The sequence below is a fragment of the Grammomys surdaster genome, unplaced genomic scaffold (assembly GCF_004785775.1).
Source record: "Grammomys surdaster isolate TR1022 unplaced genomic scaffold, NIH_TR_1.0 126035, whole genome shotgun sequence".
In the NCBI taxonomy this organism is placed as follows: domain Eukaryota; kingdom Metazoa; phylum Chordata; class Mammalia; order Rodentia; family Muridae; genus Grammomys; species Grammomys surdaster.
The window spans coordinates 9,441-29,805 of NW_021620848.1; the positions used below are offsets into that span (position 1 = coordinate 9,441).

A 20,365-nucleotide genomic window follows, 5' to 3' on the forward strand; every position below is an offset into this window, starting at 1 on the left:
TTGCCTTGATGGAACAGAGCCTACCAAGCTCACTAGCTAAAACATATATACATCATGTTTGATGTGACAAACCCTGTAGTCCTAAACAGAAACAGAGTTCCGAATTCTTTTTAGAACAGACTGTGGGAACGTCCAATGGAGTCAAGCCTGTCAAAGCTGTGTGCTTGAGCCAAACATTTGCTCTCACATTGCCCGCTGCACAGACAATGTCATACAGTGATGCTGCTATACGCTGCACCCTCTCATATGCCTCTCATAAGCTCTTCTGTTCATGTTCAGACAATTCACGTTTGATTTCACAACATTTTCCTTTGCAGATCAGCGGTTGTGTGATCCTGGTGAATTTCTTTGCCACGACCATGTGACTTGTGTCTCCCAGAGTTGGCTGTGCGATGGAGACCCTGACTGCCCTGACCAGTCAGATGAGTCTTTAGATACCTGTGAGTAGAAAGGCTCTTTGCCTTTGGATTTACCTCCATGTGAAACCAAATGTCAATTGCTTTCATGGATCACTGCTGTCTAGTTGATTCTATTTTTATTTCTTTTTAAAGCATAGGGAGAGAAATGTAAAGTCTTTTGTTTCTGATTTATTTAAAGTAGGTGTGTGAAAGGGAGACTGAAGTGCAGTTGTAGAGTATGAAGTAACTTATAAAAGGGAAAGAATGCAGTGTTAATGCCTGCACTGTAATTGGGCTGATATTAGGAACTTCATCCGAACGGAAACAGAAATACAGCATAGCAACAGAGGGTCTTTCCTCCAGTTTGACTCACACAGGTTTTGAGATAAAGCCTCATGTAAAAGGATCATTAAGAAAATCAACCCCCTTTTCACATACTATTTATATTAACCCTTAGAACGTGATGATTACAGAACATGATTTCTTTAGAGCCTTCCCAGTGAGGGTCTTAATCTTCGTGAGATGAGAAGTAGGTGACCTTGGTGTTTGTGGGTCCTATCTAATCCCAGGTAAAGTATAGTTACATTAAGTTCCCCGAGGATTTGCTCACACTTGTCATGCCACTGTAACTAAAGTGTGAATAATGGTGTGAGTGTGGCTGAATGATCCATATTTTGGTCAATGCTCACATCCTTTTTAGTATGGAAACCAGGCACTGATTTTGATATCACTATTTCTAAAGTTGCAGCATCAGGCTGTGGTCCATTGTGACCTCATCTGCCAGCTTATCAGCATTATCCCCAAGACAATCACACAATTCTGTAAAGACAAAGACGAAAATAACCCATCACTTTAGCTGATAAATATTATGGTGATAACCTTTATTGGTTTCCTTTTATGTTTTTATCTATGTGCTTCCTCATTTTGTGGATAGAACTAATACATTAGTTATTAAATCTTGCCATTAAAATGAAATCAGTGCTCATTAATATTCTTTGTGATTGCAAGTCCTATTAAAGCGTTTCAGCACGGGTGAACTTGAATGTGTGTATTCAAGTTGCTCATCTTTATTTTAAACACATCTTCCACAAGAAGAGTTTCCAGTTATCTAATAAATTTATAGTTTTCACAAATTTTATATATAATTATAAAATTTTCCATTGAGATTCTTATAGAATATAGAGCAGGTTCTAGGAGTGATAGATTTAAGGAAATAAGATTGTTATAATTCATGAAGAAGTATTGCTAGTCTTCAAAAATATATTACTTGTGAGTAGGAAAGAATAGATTACTCACTCATGCTGCAAAACAGATAGCTTTAAAAATATTACACAAAAGAGAACATACTAGCCGTAAAACAACATGCATTTAATAACACCATTCATTGAAAGATCCTGAATAGACAAGCACATACTGAAATGATACAGAATGGTCAGAAGTGAGGAATATTAGTATATATGCAGTCTTTGGGGACATGATAAATTTGTTTTAAAGACTTTGATGGTGGCTCTTTAGCTTTAAATGTATTTACAGTCTTGAAACTGTATAATTTAAATGAGGATATAAACTAAATGAATTGTTTTCTAATTAGATTGTATATAAAGGGATACAATGCCAATATTGTGCACAAGGTTGAATATGTTAAGATCATGTGGAAAACAGTAGGAATTAAGGCTTTGTATCTAACAGTAATGAGGCTATGTTCCAAAAATATAGCAAGCTTTACAATTTAGACATTGTTTATTCAAATTCCACCTTGAAGGAAGAAATTCCATCGTGATTCAGAACAAAAGTCTGTGTTCTGTTTACTAGTAAAATGTTATATTCTATCTTAATCCTCTCACAAATTCTGTGACTGGGATATGGTATGTATGGGATATGGCATGTATGGGATACGGTATGTATGGGATATGGTAGGGGATGGGATATGGTTTGAGGTAAGCAATAGGATTCCATATGCAGAAAGTGCATGGCGACCTGATACAATGTATATGACACACACACAAGGGTTTAGAACATAAAACAGCAATGAGACCAGTCAGTAGGAAAATCAAACAAGAGAGGGGTTTTGTGTTCAAGAAAAGGCATTAAAACCTTGTAATTGGAAGACTGTCCTAAAGAACTGAAGAAATAACTGGTATTCTAACTACTCATAAAATACAGGAACACGAGATTTGCACTGATACAACCTATTTTAGTAACTATACCACATAAGAGACCTCAGTAAAATACTGACAAGTTCAGGGAAGAAAGGGAAAAAAAAACATGAAAAATCAAACACTTGCAAATTTTATTTCTTAACCTAGATCTTTACATAGCACAGTGCTTCCCAGTGTGAATTGTGAAATTCCTGTGAATTATCCCTGCTATCCATAAAATAATTTTCCAATGTTCTAATTACATGACTGTGAACATTTGATATGATAGATAAATAGTCAGAATGGAAATTCTTAAATATCGATATTTAGGAATTGTAATTGGGTTATGTGTATGAACAGAGATATGCTCTCATTTTGATTAGATAATCAAACACATTGTTCACAAAATATTGTGAAATATATTTATTTTATATTTATTTTATATTTATTTTTATATTTATTTTTCCCAAATTTACTTAACCTTAACAAAGAGGAGAATGAGAGATTCAACCTAGAATTTACAATGAAAGATAGATGTTCTAAAGTAAAAAATAAAAAACAGATATTCTTGAGATGAAGGAGAAGCCGCCCTTCAACCTGGTGACTGAAATGCTTTGGGAAATACGAGAGCACAAAGTTAAATGAAATCAAGAAGTAAAGTGATCAGAATTTACATGAGTCTGTATTTTCTTTTCTCCTCTGCTTGTTTTTTTTGGGGGGGACTATTTTCTCAGATTCCTCCGGTAGGACTGAAATTCCACTGCTAGATACTGACACAGAAAGTTTACATGAGTTCAACTTGCTAACTGGTGAACTTCCCAGTGGAAATATTTATATATTATTAGGTAATTTTAAATATTTTTTTAACATTTATGTTGGAGGATATGAGAAATAATTCTTCAACATGGAGATGAAAGTCTCTCTGTGTGTTATTTGAAATGTGTCATCAAGCATGTAATCAATGATTAGAAACATCTTATTTCCTATGAGGTAAGGAAAATGGGAAGTCAGGAAAATACCCACTTATGTCCGTAGCTCTCCATTCATGTTAGTTGTACTATGCATCTAGAATGAAAGTAAATATGACAAAGGCTTCATGCAGAAGTATAAACGTGATACCATCTGTGGCAAGGAAGTCATATGGAAAGGTACTTTTTCCTGCGGTATTCAAACCTTAATTTGTTCCAGAATGGTTCTATTCAATGCTTAATGATTCTCCCTTTCTAACAATCAACTCCAGCTGGTGTGTAATACTTTCGGGATCTGAAGTTATTATACTTAAACTCTCTTCTTCTTTCAGGGAGGTGTTAACTATGCTACTTGTCCTTCCTTCTTACTGCTTCACTAACACTCAGAAAGTCACTTAAAAGTTTTTTGATTGTGGATCATATATTTTATAATGCCATTTTAGTGAACATCAGAGGAGAGCACAAAAATGGCCTTTCCAAACTTAGATCCTGCAGTCTAGATAGATGTGACAATATGGGTATTGAGTTTGCTTTTTTTCCTGTGTAGGGTAAGCAAGGCTTTTATGTAACGGACTTCAGTAGTCATTGGTTTGCCTTTCAGAGGCTCACTAGGTCTCTACTGTGTGTTGTCCTTTTTAAGGTTTGTGTGTTTGTTTGTATTTTTAAGCTACCTCCCAGCTTTTAATAAAAAAAATATCAAAAGTAAAAAAAAATGTACATAAACAAGGATAAGGTCGGTCACAGTCAGCTTGGGCTAGCAAGCTATAGTCTGCCCTATCAGAGCTGCAGTATAATGGCTGAAGCATACTCGACGTGCAGTTGTGCATGCAGGTCTGGGTGTGCCTAGGTATGGAGTGGTATGGCAGTCACTCATGTACCACACAGCCATTGAATATTGACCTACATAGATCTGTATGTGACCTTGTGACACCAGCCTGAACTAATACGGCATGGTCTCTGTGCATCTTCTATATATGTACAGAGATGTTGTTAAGTGCTGCATCTGAGCACATATAGATTCCTTTACATAGCAGCTTCCTTTTCCCAGAAAAAAAATGGACAACTTGAAATTAACGTGATCTCTCCAGTATGAACTGGGTTCCAAGATCTTTGTGTTCTGCCATGCTTGGCTTGTGGTTGTCAGTCTTACACTTGCAGGCTGGCTGCTCCATCTTCTCTACCAGACAGTTCCATTTCAGACACAAAGGAAAGAAAAAGGGAAGCAAACAAGCAAATGCCTGCTCACTCATTCTGTCGAACAAAGAAGAGCTTTTATTAGAATCAGATACAATAGGTTTCTGCTTGGAATCCTGTGCCTGAACTGAACAGGCAAGTCATGGGCAACAAATATTCTCAGCAAAAGGCAATTTTCAAGGTGAAATTCGAAATAAAGATAATTGTCTAAGTTCCTTTTCCTCTTGCTATGAAAAATACTCAGACAATACTATTTCTCTATCTATGTTGTCAAGGATATCAGGCATGGAATGATGCCAACCATTCTTGGTAGATCTTTTCCCCTCAAGCAACCTAATCAAGATAATACTCCCCACAGGGTTTCTAAGATTGATAGGTGGTTAAAAGCACTTGCTGCTCTTGAAAGGGATACAGGTTCAATTCTTAGCAGCCACATAATGGGTCACAATCTTCACAAATGTTAACTGTGATTCCAAGATATCCGACACCCTCTTCTGGCCTTTGTGACCATGACTCATGGTGTATAAGCACATATACAAGCAAAAAACTCATATAGGTAAGAAACGTTTAAAAAGATAACCCCCACAATCACGTCCAGAATCTCAACTCCCAGTTCCTTCTAGATTCTGTCAAACTGACAGCACTAAATGTCATAGAGACGAAAGGAAATAGGAAAGGTACGATGTTGAGTAGTGAAATCCATCAGGTGACATGTGTCACACTGTCCTTTGCTGCCCCTCTTGTCCATACTCTGTATGTGAGATAGTGTGTACTCTGTTTGAATGGCAGTCGCAGGCACAGCTCCAAAGCCCGGTTATTTATACATACCCTGGCTATTCTACACCTAGCTTGCACTTTTTACATGCTGGAAATAATACTAACTGCTTCACATTGAAGTGTTACATATCAAGTAGCAAGATGTCTTCTTTACCTTCCACCCCATCTGCTTTCCAGGTTCTAAAAATACTGTGGAACACTTTCCCTTGAAAGGTTTTGATAGAACCTTACTTTCTCATCTGAAAGACTTTCATATTTACTGAAAATCTAATTAGAAAATCAGCTTTATATACAAGAATTTGTCCAGAAAGAGGTCTATCATATAAAGTCATCTGAGTTGAGTGGAAACAGATTTTATAACTAGGTTGATGTTGCTCATATATTAGGAAAATGTTGATGAAGAGATTTTTCTGGAGCAGGGAACTTTTCCTAGTTATTACTCAAAAATTCATTATGCTGACCATTTGTCTGGAGTTAAACATAATGCTGTAAGTATATCAGCACTAACGTATGCTACCTTGCCATCTGGTTTAGTGAAAGTAAAGACACTGAGCTTCTGGTCTGTCTTGTACCCCTGCACATAGGCTGATGAGTAGGGAAGGCAGAGCTTGTGCTTCTTTGAAAATGCCAGTTTTCCCCAAAAATACTGAGGTGAAGAAAGATTCAGTTCCTAAGAAGACCCCTCAGGCCACCTAACTTTAAAGTGAAATATCACTGGAAGATCATGGAAGGTCATCTCAATACAGCTGTTTCTGCCAGCTTCAAGAGTGATTTTTATCTAATTGAACAGTGTAGTAAAAATAACAAGTCTCCCGGGTCCTAGGAACAGAAACATCTCTAAAAAAAATAGAAATCTCTGTAAGTCATTGAGTTAGATGTAACTACATGAAGTGACCATCTTTTCTGTTGTGCTTCTGCTGATGTGAGATCGTAACTCTCCTTTTAGTGAGACGTTAATCAAGCTCTTGTATCCATACATCGACTTTCCCCCTGTGTTATAAGATAGAAATCCTTTTGATAATTTCCTTATAACTTTCTTTCTCTGATACAGGTCAGAGAAATAAATTGGGATTCTAGTGGGAAGCTATTAGCAAACAGATACTACCCTTTAAAATATATGGTAGATTAAGGCACAGAAAGTAGGCTGCAGGAACACTAATGGGGAGGAAAGTGCGGTCCTTGTTCCTAAGTAATCCTGATTTAGAGGTCACTTTGGAATGAGCTCATCTATGGGAGCCTCAGAGCTAAGCTTTTCTGTTAGGTAGAGAAGCAGAAATGATCTTACAGATTAAAGGGAAAGCAGATGAGACCCAAGAGGACAGTTTATGTCTCTTTCAATTCTTTCTGTTTTGTTCATTTTATTCGGAGGCTCCTCTCCTTGGCAGTAGAAAGGCCAAAAGCATTGACCCCTCTTTAATAATAAAAAACACCCACTAAAGAGCTGATATGAAGGGGTGATGGGAAGGTGAGAAAGCATTGTGAATTAAAGGGGCTTGTCTAATGTTGGTTCGCTTTCCTAGTGCCGTGGGGACCAGGAAAGGCTGAGATTTCTCCTCACTCTTCACCAATGTGAGATAACAGTGTCTCTGAACGTGTTTCTGCCACTCTAAGAAAGGTTGATTGGAGGCAGAGGTGACAGAACTGGGTGTCCTGCTCACAAGACAGATTCAGTGTAGGAATGACCCAAAAGCACTCTTTCGCTCTCTGTTGCCGCTCTTGGGTCCTCTGATCCACGATTGCTGGTCCCAGAATACAAAAGGATAGCTGTCTTTAGCCAGAATGAAAACTGCAAGAATGACAGTTCAGCTGTGCAAAAGGAAAACGGTAGACTAAGACACATGCTTTCCAGAGACTCGGCTGCTAAAATCTCCTCGGCTTAAGGGATGATGTACTGTAAACACAAGCCTTGGCGAGCTCTGTAGGGACAAAACTGAAGCAGAGCTAGGAGACTTCCTGGAAACTTAGTGAATCTACCACTTACCCACAAGTAATCCTACATTGGGGGTTTGAGATGAAGCCTTCTTACCTTTCGTTGGTGAGTACATGTATTCCCAGAAGATCTTCTATTCTTTATGGCCAGAGCATAAAATTTACATTTGACTTTCACTCAGAAGTTCAAACGACACGTTTTGCTAAATGATGCTCTAAAGGATGTTGTATGCTAAGAGGTTATTTTTAATGATTATGCTGTTCTCCCTCCTGATCACTGCCTCTTCCATCATCACACTTAAGAATGGGACACACACTCTGTGCCTAGACAGTGGTTGCAAGGACTTCCATCACCCTGCTAATGGTCATAGTGAGCCCCTTCTGCTCTGAGCAATGTAACACACTTTGAATTGATTCCATTTTTCTTAAAAACTTCCTAACATTGGCTTTCCTTATTGGAAAATTGTAAAATTAAATACAGAAACTATTCACAAAAGAAAAAAATACCATGTGAAAATGAGTTTGCTCTGGGAGGCACTGAATCAATTAATGTAGGTTATGACATTTCATTCTGTTCACAGTTCACAGTTTCTCTCCTTCACCTGGGAAGACCTTTTGTGATTATGCTCCCACTATCCTGTCTTCAATCTTGAGGAGTCAGATATGTAAGTGGGGAGAATCTCTCATGAGACACAAATCTTCCTCAGTTCTCAGGAACCAAGAAGAAATGAAACAAACACTTCCTAACACTTCTGATTAAATAATAACCAGAAAAGTAATGACTAATATTAAACATTCCTTTTATAATTTTTGCTACAGCCAGATCCTGAAAATACAGTAGTGGTGTTACATCATTAATAGAGAAAAATAAATTAAATATTAAAATGATGCACAGACATGTTGTCATTCAAGAGTCCCACTTCCCTGGGTTTAAGGCTAGGTTAGGAGTCCAGACTCTTTCTCTCTCAGCTTTACTTTGTAAAACACTATAGGTGAAAGGGTGTTCATGTAAAATCCATGTTTGACCCTAAACCTCACTATCTTGGAATGTGTCCGTCCTAGATTTAAAGAGCCAATTAGGTTAGAACAAGGTCACTAGAATGCAGATGAGAAGAGGGTCCAGGTGAGCTTGTGCAAATGATGCCCACTCCTGACGCTCTGCAGTAATATGCTGTCAGCTATATCGATTAAAATTAAATACTTAGTGGAACATTTGCTTAAGCATGCGATTTCATAGTAAAAACAAACATTGCTTTTTCTACATGGGCAGCTGAAAATTATGTTACATTTTTCTTCTAAATGTGTACATAATAGATGATTAAGTATTTGAATTAAATGGCATGCTTTTCATTTTCATTTAACTGGGAAAGAAATAAACGCCAAATATATTTCTTATAATAAAGAAATATAATTAATCCAACTATAAAGTCATCATCTGGTAACTATTTACTGAGAGTCAATATGGTTAAATGTGCTTATGAGGCATGGGCTTATGGGTACATGAAAGCAGCCATGATATAGGCATAAATTTATGTTATTAGATCAGCCCATATATTATCTATCTGGATGAGCTGTTGTTTCTTCTGTACTCTGATTCCTTGTCTGCTCTCTGATGCCAAGATGGAGAGCTAATATAGTTATTAAATCTAAATTTGAAAATTACTTGGATGATAGAATGGGGAGCCTCTAACTTTTGAAAACATTGTCCTTTGCCATGTGCAGTACATGTTTTACAAACGACAACTTCTTTATTAAAATTCTGACACTGTAGGTAATTTGCTTTTACACTGCCACATAGGACTAGTTAGCATCAATGGCAACTACCTTGAAAATGCCAATTGATCTCAGTGAAGTTGAGAAAAGCTAGAGCTAACATATGTAAAGTATGTGAGTAGAGTGAACTGAGACCCAAGTCCCTGCAGAAAGAAAGCACCTCAGTTCTGTTACAATTTGCAAAAGTCAATATTCTCATGATTTGAAGGAGAGTATGAGATTGTTACTCAGAGGATGAAACCCATTGACTCTGACAGACTACATGTACCTCAGCTTAAATTTGCTGAAATATGAATTTTTATTGGATATTGTATCTATTTACATTTCAAATGTTATGCCCATTCCTGGTTTCCCCTCCAGAAACCCACTATTCTATTTCAATTCCCACTGCTTCTATGAGGATGTTCCCCCACCCACTTTAGCCTCCCTGCTATACTGGGGCATCGAGCCTTCACAGGACCCAAGGGCCTCTCCTCCCTCCATGTGTACTCTTTGGATGGTGGTTTAGTTCCTGGGAGCCCTGGGGGGTCTGGTTGGTTGATATCATTGGTCTTCCTGTGGGGTTGCAAACCCCTTAAGCTCTTTCAGTCCTTTCCCTAACTCGATCACTGGGGACCCTGGCTGGGAGCATCTGCCTCTATATTTTTCAGGCTCTGTCAAAGGCTCTCAGGAGACAGCAATATCAGGCTCCTGAAAGCAAGAACTTTTTGACATCCTCAATTGTGTCTGGGTTTGGTGTCTGTATATGGGATGGATCCCCAGGTGGGGCATTCTTTGAATGGCCTTTCCTTCAGTCTCTGCTCCACACTTTGTCTCTGTATTTCCTCTTGTGAGTATTTTGTTTCCCTTTCTAAGAAGGACTGAAGCATCCACACTGTGCTCTGTCTTCTTGAGCTTCATTTGGTCTGTGAATTGTATCTTGGGTATTTCAAGCTTTTGGGCTAATATCTACTTATCAGTGAGTGCATACCATGTGTGTTCTTTTTTGACTGAGTTACCTCACTCAGAATGATATTTTCTAATTCCTCCCATTTACCTAAGAATTTCATGAAGTCATTGTTTTTAATAGCTGAGTAGTACTCCATTGTGTATATGTACTACATTTTCTGTGTCCTCTCTTGAGGAACATCTGGGTTGTTTCCAGTTTCTGGTTATTATATATAAGGTTTCTATGAACATACTGGAGCATGTGTCCGTGTTATATGTTGGAAAATCTTTTAGGTATATGCCCAGGAGTGGTATAGCTGGGTCCTATGCCTAATAATGAGGAACCTCTAGATTGATTTCCAGAGTGGTTTTACCAGCTTGCAGTGTCACCAGCAGGGAAGGAGTTTCTCTTTCTCCACATCCTTGCCAGTATCAGCTATCACTTGGGTTTTTGATCTTAGCCATTCTGACTGGTATGAGGTAGAATCTTAGGGTTGTTTTGTGTCTCTTCTCAAAACTCTCTTGGAAGAAACTTTTAATTTCTTATCAGTATGAAGGTGTGATAGGATTTACAGTGGCCCAGCCTGTGACAAAAGGCATCATCCCTTTTCATAAAGGATAAAGGAAAGTGGGAGAGAAGTCAGTTTCTGGAGATGTTGAATCAACTGGTTGAACACTTGGTGTGGAATTCAGTGTTCCACATGAGGCAGAACTAGAAATGAAATATCTCATCTGATAAAGATGTCTCCCTTAGAGGCCTGCCAAAGCCTGAAATATACAGAGGCGGAGGCTTACAGCTTACCATTGAGCTGATCATGGGGTTTCCAATGGAGGAGTGAGAGTGAACACTGAAAACCCCAGTGTGGGAGAAATCATGGGTGAGGAGGTGAGAGTGAGCGGGTGGGTGGGGGCATATCCTGATAGAAGCAGGAACAGGGGGGATGGGATGGGAGTTCCTGGGTAGGGGGGAAAGGGGATTACATCTGAAATGTAAATAAAATATTCAATAAAAAAATTAAAAGAAAGAAATATCTAGTCTAAAAACAAAAATCTAGACTCAGTGTGTGTGTGTGTGGGGTGTGTGTGTGTCAAACTTCTATACAGTCCTGTATTATACTACAACCCAGCAAACTTTCTGTACTCATAGCTTCCGAGGCATATTCTATTCGGGTATGTGCACATTTTACCACTCATTTATACACAATCAACACTTGTAAATTGAGTGCATTGAAATAGGATGTAACAGTGGAAGATTTCACTTACTTTTTCTAATCAGAAGATTTGCTTTTAAATATGCAAATACTGATACAGCAGAATAGTATAATACCTAAAATTTATGTAAGTGTGTATAAGAACATGAATCTTATACATTTAAACTAGAAAACTAATATCCCATTAGATATATACAATGTATATACCTTATTAAAATATGACTTCTGATCATTTTAAAGAAATTTTCAATAGAGTTTTATATTGCTCTGTAAGATAGCACATAGTTCTGACTACAATGACATGTGTTTATGTGTCCACAGTCCTGTAACTAAGAGATCAACAGGAACCAATAGGATTTCTGTGTACTATTACACATGGCTGATGATGTGTGTCAGACTGGGAACTCTGATGGAAGGTCCTTGCTGCCTGGCATCTGCTGTAAATCTCAAAGGCTACCACATTTACTGCCTTGTGATACTTCTTGATACTCAAATCTAGCAGTGCTGTGCCAAAGTTTCATACACACACACAGACACACACACACACACACACACACACAAACATATATAATTACGTATATATTTGGATAATACCTTATCAAGTTGATTGCTTTTCCCCCACAACCTTCAGCTAGGAAAACCATACAAAATATTTCAGGCTAGAAGTTTTTAAACAACAGGAATACATCTTCACAGATGCAAGTGCACAGTTTTAAAATCAAGTGACTGACAGGGTTTACATAGTTCTGAAACATTTCTCTGGCTTGTAGCTCACCATCCTGACCCGTGTCTACATAAGACCATGCTCTTCAGTGTATTTGTGTCCTCATCTTTTTATATTGGGGAACTGGTTATATAAAACTGGGGCTTCCTCATGTACCTTCTTTTTCCTTAATATCAGTCTTTGAGTGCCTGATTTCAAAGGCAGTCACATTCAGGGAAACATGGGTCCTAGGGTTTCAACCTTAGGGTTGAAGTCTTCTTGTGGATTTTGGAGGATGCAATTTTGTGAGCTGTAGATTTAGAGGGTGAGAATGTAAGACAAGGTGAGAGTGAAACTGTGCCAGTTGTACTTTTCTCTCTTAAACTTTATCACTCGCCTTCCAGTTTTATGCCAGAATCCAATATAAATCTTCATTAGTTGTTCTGCCTGTCCAAGCATGAAACAGCATTACTGCTGTGAAAGTTTTAAGTTACAAGTAATCTAGTCCTCTCAACTTTGATAGGATCTCTTGGGTTAGGGTTCTTATTTCTGTGTATACAGCCTTACCTTGTTCTGCATCAAATGAGAAATCTTAGGGATAACTACATGACACTCCAAGACAAGTATAGAAGATGTGACACATCATCACTGAAAATTTCCCCTAAATTGGCAAAAGCTCTCTGAAAAATTACATATATGTATGTACAATCACTGTATATGATTAATAGATAGACACTCATTTGTGTGTGTATATGTATGTGTGTGTATGTGTGTGTGTGTGTGTGTGTGCCTGTTTTCATAGATACAGGTATATATATTTAAGCAGGAATCTTTATAGAATTCAAGAGCAGTGAAATTACATTCTATGTAACATAATTAATTTATAGAAATACTCTTATAACAATTTTGTTTGCAAAAATAGAAAAACAATCTTTGAAGCTGGGTAGACTTCATATACAATAATCTTTTATACTACCATCACATATATATATATATATATATATATATATATATATATATATATATCAGAGGAAGATTTCACTTACTTTTTCTAATTAGAAGATTTGTTTTTAAATATGCAAATACTGATATAGCAGAATAGTATAATACCTAATATTTATGTAAGTGTTTATAAGGACATGAATCATATACATTTAATCTAGAAAACTAATATCTCATTAGACATACAGTACATATATATAATATATATAATATATATATTATATATATATTATATACTATACTATAATAAGGTATACTATTATTATATACTATACCTATATATATTATATATAATATAGTATTATATACTATACTATATATATATATATATATATATATATATATATATATCTTATTAAAATATGACTTCTGATCATTTTAAAGAAATTTATATTATATATGTTCAGTGGAACAATTGAATATATCATTATAAAAGCAAGAAGTAGGCCCCGAAGAATATCTGAATAGTTAACATGAACAAAATACCAAGATTAGTCATTAATTAAGGCAGTATTCCTTGGTGAGAATGAAATTAATTACTTGATTCTGCTTATAACTGAGGCTTGGTGAGTTAGACACAGTCCTATGATTCTTAAAAGTTTATAAACTTAACATGTTACTACTACCCTGGTTTCCTTAGCATAGTGTTAGCATGTGTATAGAAAAGTAAGATGTTTACTTCATGAGTGTGTGTGTGTGTGTGGTTTGAAAAAATTTAGTCATCACTCAAATATTTCTGATAATTCTGAAGTATCTCTGTCATTTGTTGTATTAACATATTTTTAAATTTAACAAATTTTTACACTTGAAGAATTTAAAAATAAAATGGATAAATGAAACACGTACTAATGCTAAGCTCAAGAAATGAGAGCATCTGGACAGGCCATTGGATATACTCTCAAATGCTCAAGAGTGACTATTGCCTAAATATCAACCCATAAATAAGTTGGTCCTGTGGAGTTCATGGTTGGCCATACTGTGTTGAAGAGTAGCCTGTCAGTTTCTTGTATGTTTTTCTTCCAGATACAAATATAAGAAAGTACTGCTAATGCTTTCTATTCTTGAGAAATGGGTTGGTTGACTCCATATTTGCAAATGCTATGAACTAAAAAGGATCAATCTTCATAAAATACAGATGACTGATTAAATCAAAACTTGTCTAAAAAGTAACTGTCCTCCAGTTAAATATTAGATAACAACAACCCTGCCACTATACTTAGAATCTTTTGCCTTTATCTTCCCTTTGTTCTTTCCATTTCTCTTTCATTCTAACACCGATGCACTGAGTGCCTTGCACAATTCCTCAAAAAAGCCACTGAAAAGTCACTGCAATAATGATTCTTAAGTAATTGCTAAATTTAGAATTAGCAACAACAAGCACAACAAATCCAACAACACTGAATCAGTTGGCAAGCACTTGATCTGTTTACTAGAGATGTGTGGCGGGATATTTTTTTTTTTGAATGCATGAAAGATTATTCACAACAGGGAAGAAAACAATATGAAGTAATTGCCTGTTACCTCACTTAGTTTCCAGGAAGATATTCTAATACAAGAAATCTGTATCTATTCAAAAATGGCTAAAGTACAATCTCTTAAGCTACTTTCAGGCTATTTAAACTCAGAGACAGTTTCCAGAATGCCTGAGTATCAATTATTTGTTCTTTTCCTTTATCGATATCCTAGAATGCAACTGGCTTATCCTCTGGAAGATCTATAAATACTAATTTACATTTAACCCAAGGTGTCATTGTCAAGTTTGTGGCCTATAACTATACAATACTATTCTGTTCTGTATGAAGTTGATTACAGAGATGTTCAAGAATATTACAGAAAGTCTCCAGAGTGTGCTTAAATAGCCTTGCTCCTCACAGGGAATGTTCATTCCATCCTGAAAACAGGATGGCTAAAGTTTTGAACTATCATTTCTCGAGGTCTACTGTGTTGTTGGTTTCATTCAAAATATTTCATTTTGATGGTAGTATGCATCCATGAATCATACATTATATACTTATTTAAATGTAATTGGATTTTTAGAGAAGATATATGTTGTTCTCTGTTTCTTAAGAATAGTGGTTATGGCTTCAAATCACTATTCCAACATTCCCAGTTTTAGATCCTTAGTAGTTAATAAGCTTATTAATCTGCAATTATAAAGATATGTGTTGAATGTCATACATCCATATATCTGGGAAAATTCATACTCAAGTGAGACTTCAGCTAGAGTTTGACAACGATGAAAGCTTTCCAATATAAAAGATTCAGTCAGATTTGATAGCAGAAGAACATTGCATGGCATTTTATTTAATTTGAGTTTATGATAGAAGATCCATCAGAGAAGTTTTACCTATGTGGGTATAATAATAAGACCCATCACTGCCCACTGGATTCAGTCCTCTTTTCTAATCAATACTGCAGAGATGCAGGAAGGCAAAGGCAAACTCTTATCATTAGTAATACTTGTGGCTCAGCCCTGCACCTTCATGGAAGCTTCTGTTAATAAAGGTCAAATTCCATTCAGGATGAGAAGCCAAAGTCAGGGTGTAAGTAAGTATGTTAGGCAAAAGCCCACTTACTACATTAACTACAGTTGACATCTCAAAACAGGAGATAAATAAGAGTAGTGATCAGACTATCATAAATTATATGTACATAACACCTCAAATACATACCTTTTGTCATGTAACTTCTGCATTACCCAAAACTGGTTCTAGTCTCACATATTCACTTATCTAACTCCTTTTGTCCCTGCTTTGTGATCATGGGAATCACTTCTCTTTCATGTCTTCCTGTTCTTAACTACTCTGGTGGCCCTGATGCTAAGCATGGCATAAGTGAAGAGGATGGAGGATATATTTTAAAAGTGGGTCCTCACCTTTCTATGTTGCTATAGAGGTAGAGTCTTTTCTTCATGATGGCTTTTGCTTATGTTTGTCATTGCATATGTCATGCTAACTATAGAGATACCTTCTGAGTGATTTCGTGGTTTCTTAAATCTATTTCCATTAGGAATGCTGTGCTTACAGATGTGTGCTACCACATCTAGCTTTTTGCATGGCAATCAAGAATCAAACACAGATAGTAAAGAGTATGTAAAACATGTTTTCCCATCAAGCAAACTCTTTGGCCCTTGTTTTAATTTTTTTGTATTCTAACACCTGTTAATTATATTTTAACTTTATTAGTATTTTACTCTTACATTATCAATATTTTATCTGTTCTTTTTTCTCATTTTTGTTTCTCTCAAAAAGACTCATTGCATAATACATAAAACAACATTTCTAAATCAACAATTGCTTGACATTTAATGACAGTCTAAATTAATTGTAATTAGAAATTTAAAATATAACTCAATTTATACATAGAGAAAAAAATAAAAATGCTCCACATTCTGAAGAACTATATTAAGTGTTAAGTCATAATTTGATTATAATACATAATACAAATATAAATAAATAAACAATGCATAATAAATAACACATAAATGAATACAAATAATATTTTTTTAAAGTAAGTGACTTTAAAATCTGTAATGTTAAGAAATAAACTATTGCTGTTTTGGGAAACTATTTATAGACTTTCATCAAAACTAATTATACATTGTAAAGAGTTTGGTTTATTCTTCAAAATTAAAAAAGTTAACAAAATTAAACATTTGGCTATATTAAATTTTATATGATGATAATTCTAACTGAATGGTTTTGATTAATATACTTAGTCATTTCCTGCAGAATTGTGATCTTACCTTTTGGTGCTCAGTTCAGCAAAGAAACTCCCCTTAGAAATGCTTTGAGTGTAACAGGCTTTGCCCTGGGAACAATTACAAAACTACTCAGGGTATATAAGTAGTAGTTTTAAAGGGTAAAAAAGAATAACCCTGCTTGTCCTAGCTCAAAATGTATTAAAATGTAACTCTGTTTGTTCATACAGCAACTTATGACTGCACCAGTGCTTGAGAAAGATGATATTTTTGAAAGAAGAGTATCATTATTTTTAAAAGAAGTCAAAATCAAAATTGTGATTTAAAGCATGTGCTTAAAGATGATTTTACTGGGGTCCCTGGATTCAGTCCAATATTGGGCTGTATCTGCATCTCTATTAGTGAGGTGCTGGCAGAGCCTTTCAGAGGAGAGCTATACCTGCTCCTGATGGCCTTTCCTTCAGTCTTTGCTCCATTTTCTCCCTGTACTTCCTTTAGACAGGAACAATTCTAGTTTTAAAATTATGAGATGGGTGGGTGGTCCCATGCCTCAACTGTGGGCCTTGCCTATCAACTAGACATGGTCTCTACAGATTCTATATTCCCTTTGTTGTGTATTTCAGCTAATGTCATCCCTGTTGGGTCCTGGGAACCTGTCACTTTCCTGGAGTCTGGGACTTTCTAGTGGCCACCCTTAATTCCCCACCCCACCCCTGCCTCTACATATTTCTATTTATTTTGTTGACCCTCTAGAGTTGATGGTTGTCTCTTCCCATACCTGATCTTGCCCCTCCACTTTTTCTTCCCATGAAGGGATTGCAACCCTATAGGAAGAACAACAATATCAACCACCAATATCAACTAGAACTCCCAGAGCTCCCAGAGACTAAACCACCAACCAAAGAGTACACATGGATGGGTACTAGCTAAATATGTAGCAGAATATTATCTTATCTGGCATCAACAAAGGCAAGGCTCTTTGTCTTGTGGAGGTTTGATGCTCTAGCATAGGAGGAGGGTAGAGGCATGAGTCAGGAGTGAATGAATGGATGGAGGAGCACCCTCTTAGAGGCAAAGAGGGAGAGAGATGAAATGGGGGATTTTTGGAGGAGAGAGCAGGAAGGGGGCCAGCATTGGAAATGTAAATAAATATAGTAACCAATTTTAAAAACAATAGAGATTTTTTATAAAAGAGTAGCATGAAGCTATTTTACATAGCAACAAAATAATTGACTATAAACAGAGGGGAAAGATATGCATTGGCCAGACTCTAAATGTGTAAACATGAAGCAAAAATACAACTTTAGTAGCCAGCCTTGGAGTCAACCTACACACATAATTTACTCTTTGTAGCAAGGCAGCTAATAGATATCTAAAAATACAAGGCAAGTAACTGGTCTTTCAAACCTTCAAAACAAAACTTTTTACTTATTAATTGATTTATATTAGAGAAAAGTAGAATAACAAACATGTTTCCTCTAAAATATGTCTACTTAATCATTAGAACAAAAGAAATATTTCTCATATTCTATTTCCCCTTTTCTTATACGTAGCAGCATACCCAGATCTATATTTTGGCAAATACAATGTTACTATATTATTTTATTTCTATGACCCAAGATCTATATCATCCTTATTTGTGCCTCATATAACGGGCCACCAACAAGTAGAGCTAGGCTGCCCAATTTTGTAATAACTAGGAGATAAGCTGTTGTTTCTACTGTGAAGTACAGTCTCTGCAGGTTGGGGGAAGCTTAGTAGTGAATAGAAAAAAAAGCTAAGTCAGCCTACTGATATTAGCCAGCCTTTCTGCCACAGGGCCTATTATGCTCAACAGTAAGAAATTCTTTTAATTAAAAGCCAACTCCCCTCTAGACTAATCACAGGTAATTGTTTCTGATAGAAAAATAAATTCATGGAACAGTTTTCTCCCCTATACCCATGACAACAGCATGTCAAAAGGAAAAATATGAGCTAATAACATTATTTCAGTAATGCTAAAGACAATGTGGCCAGTCAATATTAACAGTGTGGAACTGAGAACAAATGTCTGTGACTCAACTTTTAGATTCAATTTTTTGTTCTTGCTTCATTCTTATTCTATGCTACTTCCTGGCTGCCTACCTTAATGAATAACAGAACTTGTCTTATATTTCACTTAGGATTTCCTGACCTTTTTTTTTTAAACTCAGAACTTGGTGAATACTACTAATAAAATGAAAGTTGTGAGGAGCCGCGATGTTTTAAAACTTGACATTTGTCATTGGTTCCTGGGAAGATATCAAAATGAATGGGGCTCTAAAGTAGTTAACACTGAGAACTTTATCAAAATATATCAAATGACTGGATTAAGATTTGCTTTCTATTTACAAAAATCTGTGTACTTTGTAGGAAAAGATCAGAAAGCATGAATATCGATCTCTAGCTAGCTAGATGACCTTTCGTTAAGTGGTTGTAACCATCTCTGAGCATAATATAATTGATTCCTGCAGCTCCACAGAGTAGAAAAGAGACTACTTTCTGGCTATGCACTTTGGATGCAGGCTGCATCTGCTCTGTGTGTCTTTTTTCACTGGTTCCCACGACACAGTCTGTTCATCGCTCTGAAATCACTCATGCAGTACAGAGAGAACTTCCACCTCCATGCCAATTTGGAATTTTTACTTTCTGATAATGAACAGAATTAAATTGAAGATGTAGCAATGACTGTAGGCACTGGGCAGAACAAAACTTTGATTTATGTTTATTTGGTTCAAAAATATTCCCACCAAGGGGAAAAATGTTTGGCTTGTAATTTGCTTCACAAATTGTATTTAACATGAAGAAACAATTATGTTTTCAAATTTATCATGTACTTTTAAATGCATATCCAGATTGTGCCTGAAATAAAGACTATTCAGAACAGGAACAGAGATGGGAAATCACTTGCAACATTGTGACAACTATTTGTAAGCCTTCAAGCAACTAAACAATACAGTCTTCTGTGACATATGCCTATTATTTACTCTGTTTTCACAATGTACTTTGGGGTTACTTTTTTTCATTCTGATGGGTTCCTAAGAAGGTTTTCCATTGTGTACAACAATGTATATCTTCTAATACTGGCAATTTTTGAATCAAAATATTTTGAGTAACTTTAGCACAAACAATGTTATTGATAGAAGACAAAGAATGATAGCCACTAAGAGGTCATTTTAAATAAAGAAGTTAGTTTGATAGCAATTTTATAACAATTACAAGGTTTTATAACTCTATTTCAAGTATGGTCAATCAGCTTTTCTTATCATTGAATCCCATCATAATGTATAAAAATAAAACTCTATATCTTTTTCTTAGAACCAAGCTTGTAATCAAGAAGCATTTCTTCCTCTGGAGGAGTGATGCCATTAAGTAAATCTCTGAGGCTCCTAACTGTTGTTTTCAACCTGAATGTAAGCTGCTTCTCTTGCTTGCCACATCCCTGCCCCCCACTGTCCAGCATTTAGCCTGGGAAAATCCCTAGGGAGACACTCTACAATTCCAGCCTGAATTAGAACACAGCTTGAATTTACTGTTCTGAAGGGTAACAGAGATTAGACAAATTATATACATGATAATTAATTCTTTGGGGAAATTAAAAAAATCCTTAAATACAAATAAAATCTA

The 20,365-nt window shown here is 36.1% G+C and overlaps 1 protein-coding gene across 1 annotated transcript in view; it reads left to right on the forward strand.

Moving 5' to 3' along the window:
- The first annotated feature begins 321 nt into the window (after positions 1 to 321).
- Lrp1b (LDL receptor related protein 1B) overlaps positions 322 to 20,365 on the forward strand; it is a 1,533,520-nt gene continuing 1,513,476 nt past the window's right edge. Inside the window, exon 1 of the mRNA XM_028754677.1 lies at positions 322 to 440. The gene's annotated coding sequence lies outside the window, so the exon portion shown is untranslated. The remainder of the gene's footprint in view (positions 441 to 20,365) is intronic.